The 11,533-nt window shown below is 42.7% G+C and overlaps 1 protein-coding gene across 5 annotated transcripts in view; it reads left to right on the forward strand.

Annotated features, from left to right (window-relative positions):
• Positions 1-417: 417 nt before the first annotated feature.
• tmem121ab (transmembrane protein 121Ab) overlaps positions 418-11,533 on the forward strand; it is an 86,541-nt gene continuing 75,425 nt past the window's right edge. For 3 of the 5 annotated variants that reach the window (XM_054748058.2, XM_054748060.2, XM_015947510.3), the window contains exon 1: positions 418-796. The gene's annotated coding sequence lies outside the window, so the exon portion shown is untranslated. The remainder of the gene's footprint in view (positions 797-11,533) is intronic. The other 2 variants (XM_054748059.2, XM_015947509.3) reach the window with 1 other exon arrangement.

Consider the following 11,533-nt stretch of genomic DNA (forward strand, 5'->3'; position numbering starts at 1 on the left):
CTGGGTCATTTTGAGCCCCAACACAGTTTCATATGCTTGGTAGAGGCTGATAGAACAGTCACATAGTTTCATAATGCTGTTAGTTGGTCCTGCTTAGATGCGTGAATGGCATTTTGCTAAATTAATTATGAGATTGTTCCATTTTTAAACAAGTATGGTTGGTTGGCATTTTCAATAATAATGGGTTTTTATAAGTGGATACAAACGTCTTCTAAAAGTCATGATAGATATTATAAATAATCTAATTGTTAAATCTAAGTTGTTTCTACAAACAATGCTTCCTGTTTAAGTGATTTGTTATGTCATTTATGGAATGTCAGGTTCGTGCTTCGTGTCACCTCAACATATGTGAGTGGAGCAGTGATTGATAAGGGGAGAGAAGGGGGAGAGCGGGGAGGGAGGGGGAGAGGAGGAGGAGGGGGGTGCCTAAGCCTATCCGGAGGAAGAGGCTACTGACCAAGAAGCCTCGGCAAATACATTCGTTAAACCGGCTCCGTTTAACCAGCAGGTCTCGCTTTTTTTACTCCCATCCTGAAAGTGAATCCAGTTTTTTTCTTCGCTGTGGTCGTTTTCTCTCCTCGCTCTGGGAATGGGATTTTCTTTAACTTAGTGGCTTTTCCAGCGCCTCCTCGCAGCGGATTTACAAAAACCTGCGATGAAATCCAGCCCGTCGGACAGAGGCTGACCGATTCAGGACCCTGGACAGAGACATAGTCAGTCTGAGGTAAGGGAGACCAGGACGGCCGCTTTTATTCTGCTTAAAGGAGGGACGACTTCAGAGGGAAAGCGACGATAGGTGAGGCGGAATATACCACTGAAAATGATGCTTAGTTGAGTGAATTTACAGTTTTCTGTGATCTTTTTTAAAAATAAGTTCAACCACTTTTTGCTATTATTGTTCTTTTTATTAATATTTTTCAGATTTACTTCTTTTACCATTTAAAGCAAAATGCTAACGAGCCGTGTGGAAATAAATGTTTAACTGTGATTTCGGTCGCCGTCTTCGCCCTGAACGGAGAGCTTCCGTTTGCGCTAGGCAGCTTTATTCAAGGCAGCTGCTGGGGAGTCAGCGCGTGCCTAAGCAGCAGCGGCTCGTGCCTCAGGTCTACGAAAGAAAGAAAAAATCAGCCCATGCATTCTGACACGCGCGGATACGGAGACAGGCGCGCGCGGCCGCTAACAATCCCCGTGACCCCTCTGGTTCTCACTTCCCCATATTTCAGATTACCTACGCTGATTATGAGCAGCAGACAGACGCTCCTCCCTCACGCGCCTCCACATTTAATTTCAGCTATTAATTTAGAAGAGCTATAACCGGCGGGTTCAATTTCTCGCCCCATTTATGAGTTTTCGCGACACCTGCCATGTCTTAAACCCAGTCATTCCGAAGGTTAATACGGAGGTGATGATGTCAGACCGCACAATTACAAAGCATGACACATCACATCTTTCCAAATGGCTGCCCAGAACGCAATTATTTCACTTTCTCTGGGTTGTAAGATTAAAGTTTGTCTTTTACAAATCTGTTTAAAAAACTTTTCCCAATCATAAAAATGTCGACTTGTCCACAAACTAAACTCTTAATCCATAAAAAACAACAAGCCAAGGGCATAGGAACAAGTTAAATATTGGGGGGCACGTGCCATTTCCCCCCCACCCCCATGCCCTCAAGTAGAGCCATAGCTACACTAATGCGTCAAATGTTAGCAAATGCTGTCAAATTCAGGGATTATTTCATTTTGTACTTCTATAATCCCAGCAGCACATTAGCTCCAGCTAGGATTAAACATGTGACCTTTTGGCGTCCAGACCGCCGCTTGAATTTGACCACCCTTAAAGTCCTACCCAGCTGTCGCACTGCTGCTGGTTGCAAGAAAATTACAAATAATAAACCTTAGAATATTAAAAAGGAGGAAAATTATTAATGTCAGGCTCACTTTGAGGAGCAGGTTACCCCCGTGTGTTTTGGCCTGAGGCTCTAACAGGCTGTGATGGCCCTGAACACACACCTCACACACACGTTTTCATGCTTACACATAGTTAACCCACGTTTTTGGAGCTCTGGTTTTAATGATGTTCATTAATGTGTTGATTATGCCTAATATGAAATCACTCCTGGCTCCGCGTTGAGTGTGCCTGATACTGTATGTTGGCTCTGACTGAGGGACAAGAATTAAGTGGGAAGAAGTAAGAGGTCTGAATCAGAGTGTCTACCCCAGTGCCCTTGACATAAAAAAAACCCACATATTGATTCGACTTTTGTATTGTCCCCCTTTAAGTCATTAGGCTCCCAGCTCTGCTGTAGAGAAATTGCTGCTCTGTATCACTGGGATGATGAACTAAATGCAAATTAATCTTTCACACTCAACTTATTATCCAATAAACAGACCATAAATTTGAATGTGAACAGTGCCCCAAAGAGGACGCGCCACACAACTGCCTGTTCCGTTTGTGTTTGAAATGAGATAATCAGGGCTGGACAGAGACACAGGTCCACTTGTAGGCTAAAAGGAGGGCGAGTGTAGCGCTCGTTTGCCACCCAGAGCTCCTCGCTGCTGCACCATCTGAACACACGGCGCAGTGCACAGCCCTGGGGTCAGCACTTACGCCAGCTTCCATTGGTATCCAGGAAACAGCGGGCTGATGGGCTTTGCTTCAGGTTTTTGCATTACACAGATTGCAGAGCGAGCTGCTTTCCATGAGTTTGCACTTTGCATGCTCTTTGCACAGAGGACCGTGTTCCTGCATGGCTGGAATTCCATTTATGAGTCTCTTAAAATTCAGGCCCCTGCTAGAAACGCAATTAAATTCAATATTGCTATAAATACATGACGGGCCGGGCTGGAGAGGCAGTGGACGTCCACTCTTCCACTCGCGTGCTCCACTCCCTCCCCCACTTCTCCCAGTCATCACTGAAAAGCCCCCCTCGTCTCACCCTGCCATGTGGTGAATTGTGGTCAATTTCAGTGATCAACAGAAGGCGGTCTGGGAGGCGGGGGGTGTCACGGGTAATAGGAGAAGGCAGTGAGCCACAGAAATAGAAAATAAAAGTAAAAATCTGCATTTTGGGGACAGTCATTAGTCTCCGTGTGCGTTTCCACGGCTCCCTTTGGCACAGATCTAAACTAGAGAATGAGAGTGCTACACGGCGATGCTGTGCACGCCATTTGTAGTTGTGGTTTCATTTGCTGAAACACAGCTGCTTCACCCAACGCAGCACACACTCGTCTCATCACTTCTCAACCACCGGGTTTTCCTCTTTAGACTCAATGTGCTCTGGAGGGTTACAACATCTCTGACATCATGGCATCTGTTCTGATCAATAACCAGAATAGCCAGTTGAAAAATTGCTGTACAAGAACACTTCTACAGGATTCTACTGAACATTTTCAGCTCATATGAGTTAATTAATCAAAACATTTCATTTAACCATATTGTTCATTTCAATTCATTATTAATTAACTCATATGAGCTGAAAATGTTCACTTTTATTCAGAGGCATGATGACTCCTGTAGAAACAATAAGGGAAGCTTAAGCCTTGAAAAGGGAACGGTTAGTTGACAATATATTATGTTTATGTTTATTCACTTAGCAGACGCTTTTATCCAAAGCGACTTACAATGTATAACCTGTAGGGCATGTTGTGATCTGTGGGGGAAACCGGAGTACCCGGAGGAAACCCACGCATGCATGGGGAGAACACGCAACTCCACGCAGAAAAGGCCGCAGCCGAGTTTCGAACCTGCAACCTTCGTGCTGCGAGGCAACAGTGCTAACCACAGCGCCACCATGCAGCCCATTATCATTATCATGTGTTCAGAGCTGCAGAGGCCCGGACTCCAGCTGATGGAATGGCAGGATCCGGCAGATTAAAGGCAACAAATGTAGACTCCTGTCTCCATATGACCAGATACTGACGAGGTCAAACTGTACATGAAAAACTGACCATTTCTGGATGCTACAAAGGCTAAAGCAGAGGTAGCAGCATCACGTTTAACCCCAAATGTTCTTAATTATGCAGCAAAAACCGTCCTGAGGCATGCATTATAGATCGAATGCTGATGTGAGCACACCAGTTTGTTAAAAATGGCAAAACTCAATTTCTACACGTCTCACACTTCTAATCATCCTCACACACAGAAAACTCTGAAGCTAAGCCAAAACCTTAAAACGATTCTGAATATTCAACAGAATAAAACCAATAATTGGCTCGCTTCTCTCCGGACTCTCTCGAAAACTTCTCCTCGACACACTTCTGCTCCAACTCCAAGTCAGGCAGTGTTCACACATTCAATTACTGGTTTGTTGGATTTCCCAGAGGAGACAGAACATTCCTTTGGTTTTCAAGTTTAATCAAGCTTTCCATCCAAGTTGGGCTTAAAGAAGTCTAAAAGGCAGTGGCAAAAATAAAGATAAAACAAGTGTTTTATCACATCTGACATTTCAAAGCCTTTTAAATAATCTATATGTGTGATATCTTTTGTCTACAGCTTTGCACAAAGAATACAAATTGTAAGAATAGGTAACTGTGGAAGGGTCACAAGGACGGCTTAGTGTCTGCTGCTATTCCAGTAGAGAAGAAAATTACCTTCAATTAAAGATGAGATGTTTATCTTTGTTTCTTTACTGCACTGTACCTCCACAAGACTCCGTATATGACAGATCCTGCTTAAAATAACAGCTTTTTTTTCTGTAAGTAATTTGCTCAGCATCTCAGACTACGTCTGACATTTCCAAATCAAAGACTTCAAATCTGAACGTGCTGCTGCAGGAACAAAATTGAGAAAACTCATTTGAAGTGGGATTTCTGAGCAAATGGGGGCAGCAATCATGGAATAAACTTCCACACTTCATGTTTGAATATTTCTTTCCGCTGATGCATCGACTGGATTTAAGTCGGCTAAGAAAGAAACAAAAGCAACAGAAGTGCTTTCTCGTTTTGGATGCAAGCAGACGTGTTCGGCGTGTCGATACAAATGCCACCGTGTACAGTAACTGGCTGCTGCTGTTCCAAACACACCTACACTTTCACAGCCTCCACTCCCCCCACACTCTAAAAAACATGTGCTGGTGCACGCATGTGCAGCCCTCCAGGCATGCAGTTATCGGGGATACTCAAGTGATGTGAAATCAATCAGCCAAAGTCGAGTGGCTCGGCCAGTGGTCTCGACTTCCTATGAATGCATGCCTTGATGTGCACATCTCCAAAAACACGGAGTCTAACTCACATGTGAACGTGTCTGATCACGTTCACATCAAATCAATCCATCTATCAACTCTTTTCTATTGGTGTTTCTGCACAGTCTGAGGGCAGCCATGCAGCGTAGGAAAAGCCAACCCATCTGTTACATCTCTATGTCAACCTCATATCTAATTCATGCACTTTATTGTTTCACTGCAGCAGCGTATTAGCTCACGACGGCAATCCAGCAAAAGCCAGGTCACATACAGAAACGAGCAGAACAAGGTAATATCGCGTAGCTGGAGGCTCCGGAGGATTTAAGTGTCCATAAACATTAATATGTCATATTATCCCACAGAGACGCCTTCCTTTTGTAATGATTTTAGGTTGGAACGTAAACCTATTTCCACATCTTTCATGCAGAGACCTCAATGGCCATAACGTGATGGCTGGTGCAGGAACAGGAAGTGTGTGTCTCCTTTTCTGAAGCGCTCACAGGGAAAATGCTTACACCATGTGCAGCCTTGGCTCCTTAAATGCCTGGACTGTCAGCAGAACAAGAATCCACATTAATCTGTCAGCCAGTGTGTGTGTGTGTGTGTGTGTGTGTGTGTGTGTGTGTTTGTGTGTGCGTCTAAAATGGTTATGTGCACTTATGTGCTTGTTGTCAGACAGACAATTCCCAGTATGCGTTGCCTTCTGAGGAGTTCCTTATTTTCATGCTTTTCTATCAGTAATGCAAAGTAAGTACACCCTACCAGATGGTCAGAAGTGTGTGTGTGTGTGTGTGTGTGTGTGTGTGTGTGTGTGTGTGTGTGTGTGTGTGTGTGTGCAATATGCGAATGTGTGAAAGGGAATAGACTCGAGCATCTGTTTGACAAAGGGTATGATGGCTCGTGGAGCTTTGATGTGTGTGAAGGTACGGTGTGTGTGTGTGTGTGTGTGTGTGTGTGTGTGTGTGCGTGTGTGTGTGTGTGTGTGTGTGTATGCATCGGGTTCAGTGGTGTGGTAGAGTTGGAAGCATCCTGGAATAACCTGTGTTCTTTACAGCTTCTGGTTCACAAAACTCGGAATCGTTTTTCACACTTTTTTATTGTACAACCACTAAATGAGGAAAATCACCTCAGTATGTTGCTGTTTTCATATTCTGCTGGTTAACCTGTGAAACGAGTATTGTGGTGAATAAAATAAAGAGTTACTCTTAAAGACAACGAGAATTATAAATGTTTAAAATCATGGAATCACATCATTTGTCAGGAAAAGCCTCAAACGCGACGAGTCCGTGAGACCGTCCTGTTCATTTGCACAACCGATTTGATTCTGTCACGTCGCTCACACGGCATATTACCCTCTCTGCAGGATTCACCAAATGCATGCTTTCAATCACGGCACTGTACTTAAGCTGTCAGTGATCTGCTCGCTCTTTGCTGCAAGCCCTACTGCCTCTCTACTCGGCTGAATCCCAGGCCTTCACTCGCTGTCATTACATCTTCGAACATTGCAGTTAAAAAGCTTCTTCATCACCTGCCGGGTGCTGTTATTTATTCTGCATTAGCTGATGAGTTATGCTACAAGTGCTGGAATACTAAAGTATGTTTTCCACTGGGCAGACACCTGGTGCTGTTGTGATGGAAATCCCCAAAGGGAAACTCTGGAACATCAAAGTAAAACACATTTTGATCATCTCTTTTTGAGACTTTTACAAACAAGAGGACATGTTGTGACTTATTTTTCTTAAGTTATAAAAGTTCTGTGGTCGATACCAAACATGTTAATGAGGTTCGATCCTAAACCCCTCTCAAATAAAGTAATTTCCGAAGTTCTGGACATTTTTAGTACCTTCCAGAACGAGCCGCTTCTGGGCTCTGTTACTTTAAGGAAACAAGTGATGTTGGCCATGCCCATCCCTCCACTAAATGGCTGCTATGAGCTGAGAAGCTCTGATATCAATGGAGGGTCTTAGAGTAGATCCCCTGCTCCTCCAGGAGCAGCTCTCTCTTGCATGTGAGAGGCAGATTTATGCTACATTCCCTGTTTGTGACATCACAAACGACTTCATGAAAAGGCTTGTTTTAAGAAAATAATTCCTAAAGCCAAACGCAAACAGATGAATGGATCTTTTATAGTTTGTAGTGTTTATAGCACCAGTAAAGAAACACATGGCAGCATAAAAGATGAATTTTGCATATAAGTACCCAGAAAATGTTCCTAAATACTGATACTTAAGAGATTTTTTTTTACATAATTTCAGTCTAAAAGCCCATTATATACACAGATTTGCAGCAAATTTCAACTCTCCAAAAATTTGGTGGTGTTAGGTTGTATGTAACCAAGACGTAAGGTGAAAGAGGAGGTGTGTATTGATCCAACACCAACGGTTTCCACAAGAACACGCCAAAGGAAGCCACTAGACCAGGTATGATCTTAGCATGTGGTAGTTGGACAATGCTTTATTATGAATACTCTCAACGGATTGCACACTCATTCCTCAACACAAGATGGTTGTCAGGGGCGGACTAGGACAATAATTCGGGCTGGGAATTAGAAACCAACCCAGCTCAGACTGAGGAGTTGCTGTTGTTTCTCCGTCCGATCACTGCAGGTGTTAGCTTAGCTGCTTAATTATACGATGTAGAGTCTCCCGAGTGGGGTGGGGGAAACGCTGTCAGCAATCGCCAAGCATCATGGTTCAGGCCTTTATTGGAAGTAGTGTTGTCAAAAAAATCGATACCCAGATATAAATCGATACTAAAAGTGGTATCTAAATGAGATATTACATCCCTGTGGTATCGATATTATGGACTATTATACACAGCCTTCTTCAAGTACACCGACACGCACGACAGCCAGATGCCGTAAAGCAGCCTCCGCCTCCCAGACAAACAGAAGAAGACGCCGCATGGCTACATTGCAATTACCCACGCGAGTTGTCTCCAATCCAAGTTTTGTCTGCCAAATAAATAAACAAAAACATAAACAGCGCATTTGGGAGGCGCTTCACAGCCCAACTTAATTAGCATACCAAGTCCGACACGTAGTTGTATATTCACGCTTATGTGCTTAAAGGAAACTCCCGTTTATTGCAACCCGGACTTAATTTCTAGCATGCAGTACGTTTGTTTACTCACGCTGACAACTTTGGTGCTACTTGGATTCCCCAGGGTATTTACCGTAGGTCCATCGCCGAATCGCCGTCAGCGTATATCCATATAACGGGTGCGGACGGGCACCCATGGTGCAGCCTCGAAATAAGACATTATCTGCGCCAAAACATCTTCATGTCGAAAGGTTTTGTTAGGAATCATTAACGTGATTCCCCTGTTCGTTTGGAGCGGGTCTGGTCTGGGATTTCTAGGCGTAAACAGACTAGCTGCGGCTAATCTAACCGGCGCTTTTAATGACGTCACTGCCGTGCGCCAGTCTGTTTTTATTAAGATTACCTGTAGATGTACCTTTGTCCTACTGTGGAGAAATTCGTTTTCTCCCTTTATTGACCAACAGAGTTGTTCAAAAGTACAGAACAAAACATATGGCATTACAGCTTATGACAAAAATGCACCTTAAACAGAGTTTAAGCAGCAAAACATCACTCTGCAAATAGTGTATATATAGTGAGACAATTCATGATTTAAAGTGTTAACTTTCACCAGTTTTTGTATGCACGTTTTAAAAAATGCTGATACTTGAAAGGTTTAAGCACTTAATACACTTAATTCTTAACATTTAATTTTGTAATATAAATTGAGGAATGTTATTTTTTGAATAAACTTGTTCGATAAATGGGTGTTTTTAAATAGTATCGAAATCGAGTATCAAGTTTTTTTTCAAGTATCGAATCGAGTTTGAAATTTTAGTATCATGACAACCCTAATTGGAAGGGGGTCAGAATTAGAAGCAGGCCTCAATCTCAACTTGAGCTAAATAAACTACCAGTAGAATGAATAAATACAAATAAAAACTTGTGTTATTTGAACCTATAAAACTGTAGGTTTGTTAACTGTACATTTTCAATAAACATTGTACGTACGTGAGCATACTGAACATTTACACCATTATTTCGCTGGAGCATTTACCCAACGCTGAAGCGATCAACATAACTAAATATCTCGTGTGGCAAATCTCAAATGACACTGCAAAGCCTTTTATGAGTCTGAAAGCCCACAACTATTTTATTCAGGTTGGTTAACAATTTAGAGATCCGGAGAAGCTTTGAATGACCATTGGTTTGTTTATGCTCGTGAGATGTGCTATTTTAATGATGTAATTAACTCGTAATTATCGCTAATGCTAAAGGTGAGTATGTGCTAGGATCTACTTATGACTAACATTTTATACCTTTTTAAATCCAAATTTCTGGTACATTTGTTTGATTTTATTAAGGTATTAATGCCACCTTAGGACACTGAGCTAAATGCACTGAAGACACGAGAAAACAGTCTCAGTTCTAGACCGTTCAATAAAACACCATAAAAAATCTTTAGTAAACCCTTACCTGTAACGAAGTGATCACTGCAAACTAGCAGTTTCCGTTTTGTTTCTGCTCATCTCGCAGTCAGAGATTATAATACACTATTCCATCTTCGTTCAGTAACTTTCAGTACGTCCTTTGTGATGCACAACTTTCAGGACACGGAAAAAAATATTTGTTTTTGTCCTGATTGCACGGAATTTGGGTATTTTTACACCCGGTCAAAAAAGTAAATAAGGATCTGTGCTGCAACGGCTACCTCCTGACCAAGCTCTGCAGTCGGACGTGGATGCAACAGCAATGTAAAGCCGACTTGACTCCTCCCAACCCCCTCCCTGTGGACATACCAGTAATGTTGATGCCTGCCGAGATTAGAGGCCGGCCTTTATTTACCCCCGCTGACAGTAAGACCGGCTAATGTAGGAGACCCGCCTGGTAATGGAATACAGGCCAATATTAGAGGATTTACGGTAGTTGCTTAGTATGGCTTTAAATGAATCGACGTTTCTTGTCATGGAGTTTTTTTTATTATTATTATTTACACTTAAAGCAAGGTGGAAAAAGGACCACATCACCATAAAAACACTGTTTTGAGTCGATAAACATGAACATGGAAAACAAAAACAGCCTCCCTGAAAAGAGACTCAGAATAAAAAAAAACACTGTGGACATAATCTCTGCAAATGCTATTTTTATTCTTGATTTTGTCCTTTTAATTGCACCATAATAGGATGTTTACAATCGCAATTCACTAATGTTTAACATAAAGGGCTTAAAACCGTACAAAAATGTGGGAAATCACATTTGGATGTTGTTCCAGGAAGCCGTTAGGGTATGAGTGACAGCTCTGTTTAGATCTGGCTCCCAGGCTGGCAAGTAAACTTGGCCCTTGTGGCGGCCTCATCTGCACGCTGTCACCCTGGTTAAGAAGCAAGATGAAATGAGATCATTTAGAGAACTAGCTCAACTGACAACCAGCCAGCTTGTGGTGTACATGTGTGCATGTGTCTGTTGTCGTAATGTGTAAAATGTCACCAGTTGTGTCGTTGCCATCAATCTGCAGCTGTGCACTGTGTGTGTGTGTGTGTGTGTGTGTGTGTGTGTGTGTGTGTGTGTGTGTGTGTGTGTGTGTGTGTGTGTATGTAGGCAATTATGTTTCAACGATCATCTGTGTGCACAGCTACGTGCTGCTTACTCATTATGATGTTGTCCATGTTGAACAACACACATGCACATTTGTGGCAATTCCAGCCCAGCTGGAGGACATCAAGCTATTGTCACTAAAACACAACTTACTGTTCAGGCAGAATCACGCTCTCCTCTTTGTTTATTTGCTTCGAGATCAAAGGAATCAGGCTGAAGGTCATATTGAGTAAACTTTAAATAGAAAATGACTAAAACATAACTCATTACTACACGTTAAAACTGCTTTTAGGGGGTGAAAAACATCACGTTTGGAGAACCTTTACCAGAAAAGCTGTTGGTTCTGAGCAGGTATGATTGTGTAATTACAGTTCCAGTGTTTTCTTGTAATTAAGTCAGACCCTGTGGAATCAGAACCAATGCCTCCCTAAGCTCATGTACAGTGCTCCAAACAGACACACTGGTGATTTAATTACTACATAAACATACACAGAGAACATTAGCCAACTGCTCGTGTCTTGTTCTCCTCGTGCAGCTTCCCCTCTCGCTTGCCAGAGCTCCAGATTCACTGACCCTCTTAAAGGTGTTGTCCACAGTGACATTTCCTGCACAGGACCATATGACCTCTTCTGTAGGACATCATTGCCTCCGTGTTGCAGGATTCAGCCCAGTAAGCGAGGAAACTGTTGTGAACGTGATCACTGATACAGATCAACCCTGACAAGTGGAAGGGTCAAAC

Source organism: Nothobranchius furzeri, chromosome 2, assembly GCF_043380555.1.
Source record: "Nothobranchius furzeri strain GRZ-AD chromosome 2, NfurGRZ-RIMD1, whole genome shotgun sequence".
NCBI classification, from domain to species: Eukaryota; Metazoa; Chordata; class Actinopteri; order Cyprinodontiformes; family Nothobranchiidae; genus Nothobranchius; species Nothobranchius furzeri.